Source organism: Schistocerca gregaria, unplaced genomic scaffold, assembly GCF_023897955.1.
Source record: "Schistocerca gregaria isolate iqSchGreg1 unplaced genomic scaffold, iqSchGreg1.2 ptg001502l, whole genome shotgun sequence".
NCBI lineage: Eukaryota > Metazoa > Arthropoda > Insecta > Orthoptera > Acrididae > Schistocerca > Schistocerca gregaria.
Window position 1 is genome coordinate 2501 of NW_026062790.1, and position 5000 is coordinate 7500.

The 5000-nt window shown below is 53.5% G+C and overlaps 1 non-coding gene across 1 annotated transcript in view; it reads right to left on the minus strand.

Moving 5' to 3' along the window:
• Positions 1-580, minus strand: part of LOC126332711 (small subunit ribosomal RNA) — a 1893-nt gene extending 1313 nt beyond the window's left edge. Inside the window, exon 1 of the ribosomal RNA XR_007563885.1 lies at positions 1-580. This exon is cut by the window's left edge and continues 1313 nt beyond it. This is a non-coding gene — a ribosomal RNA (small subunit ribosomal RNA).
• Between the last annotated feature and the right edge of the window lie 4420 nt (positions 581-5000).

Sequence of the window (5000 nt, forward strand, 5' to 3'; positions counted from 1 at the left end):
CAGACTTGCCCTCCAATAGATACTCGTTAAAGGATTTAAAGTGTACTCATTCCGATTACGGGGCCTCGGATGAGTCCCGTATCGTTATTTTTCGTCACTACCTCCCCGTGCCGGGAGTGGGTAATTTGCGCGCCTGCTGCCTTCCTTGGATGTGGTAGCCGTTTCTCAGGCTCCCTCTCCGGAATCGAACCCTGATTCCCCGTTACCCGTTACAACCATGGTAGGCGCAGAACCTACCATCGACAGTTGATAAGGCAGACATTTGAAAGATGCGTCGCCGGTACGAGGACCGTGCGATCAGCCCAAAGTTATTCAGAGTCACCAAGGCAAACGGACCAGACGAGCCAATCCGATTGGTTTTGATCTAATAAAAGCGTCCCTTCCATCTCTGGTCGGGACTCTGTTTGCATGTATTAGCTCTAGAATTACCACAGTTATCCAAGTAACGTGGGTACGATCTAAGGAACCATAACTGATTTAATGAGCCATTCGCGGTTTCACCTTAATGCGGCTTGTACTGAGACATGCATGGCTTAATCTTTGAGACAAGCATATGACTACTGGCAGGATCAACCAGGGAGCTGCGTCAACGAGAGCTGAGCAGCCGGCCGCCCGGGAGTGTGTCCCGAGGGCCCGCGCGAACACGCAAGCGTCCGCTCAATTATTCTGCAAACAGGAGGAGGCTGAGCTCCCCTGCACGATACACCTCGAAACCCTCTCAGGTCCCGGCGGCGCGCAGCGCCGTCCTAAGTACTTGGTCGGGTTCGAGAGAGGCGCAATCGCCCGGAGATAGGCGAGTAGACGCTTTCAGTGCGAACACCCGTGCTCCCAACTGAGCTTGCCGCTGCCGACAGAGGCCCGGGAGCGTGCTGTCGTGGCATTGCCGGCGGGAAACAACACGCGCCATCTACGGTGACCGGCAGCTCCAACGCCAGCGCCACAGAAGGGCAAAGCCCCACTTGGGTGCAGAAGCGAACTCTCCCAGCACAGCGCACGCGCCAACACGTCCGCAGAGCTGCGATACAAACCACCTGCGAGAACCGCTGGGGGCGACCGAGCAGCAGACGGCGTCGCGACGCCGAGTGCCGGGCGGCGGCGCATCCTCAACGCACACAGTCCGCAATCGGACCAGCACACTGCAGATGTCCACCGCGCTTCGCACCGGGCTCGACAGAACCCACTTTGGCCGCCTGGCGCCGCGCGCAGGGTGCGCCGGCGCATAGCTGGGACGCCAGCCGGGCCCGTCGGCCGGCGCTCCTGCCACTGGGCGCCCCCCACCAGCCGGCTGTAGTGCGTGCGCTCACGCAGCGCGCGGCCAGCACGCCGGGCGGCCCCCCCTCACCGGCCGGGGACTGTCCCGCCAAGCCACAGCCTCGTATCGCTTCATACCCACATGGCCAACTCAGGTTCGGGGGCATGGCGGGTACCGCCGAAACAACCGGTTCACAGATGTACCGATCGTCGCTATCACCGATGCACCTGCAGCGCGAACAACCGCTCAACAACTGATTTCCAGTTCATTTGCGGATCTTTGGCAGCAAACGTATACGTCAATCTACATTTGCGAAATCTACGATTCTGGCATGCCTGCATGTTATGTGTCACGACACGCTACATCAGCCCACATACACACTGCGGCATGTACACGAGAGAACACGTGGAAGATGGTCCGCGCACGTGTGCAATGTCCCTTGCGCGGTCGACTGTCAACCGGCCTCTGTAGCATGTCGCAGATGTGGAACGCGGTCCACCGTGCTATCATGTTGTGTGGGGCAATACGATTAAATAGGAAAACCCTCGTCGCTACATCAACAGACGGCTCACGCTGATTCCCGGCAGAGGGAGGAGGGGGGGGGGCCAACATGCAATACTTTCGTCCGTACCTACTTACCACATGTCTGTACGGCGTACAACAGTGCAATCTCGCTGTAATGGGGAGACGAGACAAGTAGCATCGTGCACAACATATGGCCCTTATGATTCGCCATTGTAGGGCGCAGCCGGTGTACGGTCAAACACTAGATCGCGTGTTTCACTCAGTACGTAACGACGGATGATCAGTGTGGGTTACGCGTACATCAGCGGACAGTCCACACAGGCCGTACCACAACGTACACTGACTGCATCGACAACCGAATGCAACTGAACAGCTGCAAGGCTCATTTCACAAACAAACGCCTGACCGACCAGCTTGGAAGGGCAGGAGGGGAGGGCGATATTCGTTCTGTAGCGGTACACCCTTCCAGTGGTTAGCGGGACTGTGTAGAAAGTACGCAACACTCGAAAGACCTTTATGTGAGGGTACGCACCATGGCATCAAGAAATACACATGACACCAGAGGATCCAAGCAGTGAACTATGTTCAGAGGGTTGCTGTTAGGCAAAGCTACATTCCTGTGACGTTACATGTGACAGTTAAGGTGCAGTGTAAGTTAGGTTAAGGTGCAGTGTAAGTTAGGTTAAGGTGCAGTGTAAGTTAGGTTAAGGTGCAGTGTAAGTTAGGTTAAGGTGCAGTGTAAGTTAGGTTAAGGTGCAGTGTAAGTTAGGTTAAGGTGCAGTGTAAGTTAGGTTAAGGTGCAGTGTAAGTTAGGTTAAGGTGCAGTGTAAGTTAGGTTAAGGTGCAGTGTAAGTTAGGTTAAGGTGCAGTGTAAGTTAGGTTAAGGTGCAGTGTAAGTTAGGTTAAGGTGCAGTGTAAGTTAGGTTAAGGTGCAGTGTAACTTAGGTTAAGGTGCAGTGTAACTTAGGTTAAGGTGCAGTGTAACTTAGGTTAAGGTGCAGTGTAACTTAGGTTAAGGTGCAGTGTAACTTAGGTTACACTAGATCGCGTGTTTTAGGTTAAGGTGCAGTTAACTTAGGTTAAGGTGCAGTGTAACTTAGGTTAAGGTGCAGTGTAACTTAGGTTAAGGTGCAGTGTAACTTAGGTTAAGGTGCAGTGTAACTTAGGTTAAGGTGCAGTGTAACTTAGGTTAAGGTGCAGTGTAACTTAGGTTAAGGTGCAGTGTAACTTAGGTTAAGGTGCAGTGTAACTTAGGTTAAGGTGCAGTGTAACTTAGGTTAAGGTGCAGTGTAAGTTAGGTTAAGGTGCAGTGTAAGTTAGGTTAAGGTGCAGTGTAAGTTAGGTTAAGGTGCAGTGTAAGTTAGGTTAAGGTGCAGTGTAACTAGGTTAAGGTGCAGTGTAAGTTAGGTTAAGGTGCAGTGTAAGTTAGGTTAAGGTGCAGCGTAAGTTAGGTTAAGGTGCAGCGTAACTTAGGTTAAGGTGCAGCGTAACTTAGGTTAAGGTGCAGCGTAACTTAGGTTAAGGTGCAGCGTAACTTAGGTTAAGGTGCAGCGTAACTTAGGTTAAGGTGCAGCGTAACTTAGGTTAAGGTGCAGCGTAACTTAGGTTAAGGTGCAGCGTAACTTAGGTTAAGGTGCAGCGTAACTTAGGTTAGGGGCCAACGTGGGTTAGGTTAGGGGCCAACGTGGGTTAGGTTAGGGGCCAACGTGGGTTAGGTTAGGGGCCAACGTGGGTTAGGTTAGGGGCCAACGTGGGTTAGGTTAGGGGCCAACGTGGGTTAGGTTAGGGGCCAACGTGGGTTAGGTTAGGGGCCAACGTGGGTTAGGTTAGGGGCCAACGTGGGGTTAGGTTAGGGGCCAACGTGGGTTAGGTTAGGGGCCAACGTGGGTTAGGTTAGGGGCCAACGTGGGTTAGGTTAGGGGCCAACGTGGGTTAGGTTAGGGGCCAACGTGGTTAGGTTAGGGGCCAACGTGGGTTAGGTTAGGGGCCAACGTGGGTTAGGTTAGGGGCCAACGTGGGTTAGGTTAGGGGCCAACGTGGGTTAGGTTAGGGGCCAACGTGGGTTAGGTTAAGGGCCAACGTGGGTTAGGTTAAGGGCCAACGTGGGTTAGGTTAAGGGCCAACGTGGGTTAGGTTAAGGGCCAACGTGGGTTAGGTTAAGGGCCAACGTGGGTTAGGTTAAGGGCCAACGTGGGTTAGGTTAAGGGCCAACGTGGGTTAGGTTAAGGGCCAACGTGGGTTAGGTTAAGGGCCAACGTGGGTTAGGTTAAGGGCCAACGTGGGTTAGGTTGCCAGAGATGTGTCAAATCAGGATGTACGTTTGGCTGGTGTCAGGTGGTGGGTTGGTTCGATGCCTTTATAAGGGGTGTGGCCAAAGGGTATTTTATTACTTGTACCTTTTGTGTTGTGGCGTGGCGTTGCGTCCTGTGTTGATACTGGGTGGACCACTGTGGGTGTTGCTGGCTGATTTGAGCTGCGTTGTTTGCGGGTGATGTGAGACATTCTGTCTTATTAGTGGACGTGACGTTCCTCTTGTCGTTGTTTGGATAGTGTCCTGTGGCAGCGAGGATAAAATGGATGTTGTTGAACGATAGTGCTTTGGTGCTTTCGCTTTGTTACACACAGAGTGGACTGTGAGATAGGGTGACTGGGTCGAGTGCGGTTCACACTGTCCTCCCCAGTTTACAGTATGTATCATCTATGTATGTGGTCCTGCATCATTTACTAAGGAGGGACGTCAGACGACTGAAATATTAGTTATGTACTGATGTAAAGCAGAATGCTTACCTTCCACCAGTGGGCGAGTATCGACTCTGCCCCAGAGTTGCCACCGCAGGAAGAGGTGTCGGAAACACTACCCGCACACCGTCACCACTGTGCGGGGGGACGGACCCTCTATATCCTCAGCGGCGCACTCTTTGCCACCGAGCGTCACGTCTCGCGGCCCGCCGTCCAGAGCATGTATTGGGACAGCGGGACTTTGGCTTTTGGGAGATAACTCTTCATGAAGTGGAAGATATAGGGGTGGACTGCAATGTACGATTGCGGGAAAAGTCCGCCGTACATCCGCTCGAGTTGCGAGTCGGGCGGTGGGGGTGGCGCATTCACAGGTGCGGCTGGAGTGACCGTCGGTCCACCACTTTTGACTCGATTTGCGTCACCTGCGGTGAAGAGGGGGTGCAGCAGGCGTTTTACTCTGGGTCGTCAAGCGGGCGCTGTAGGC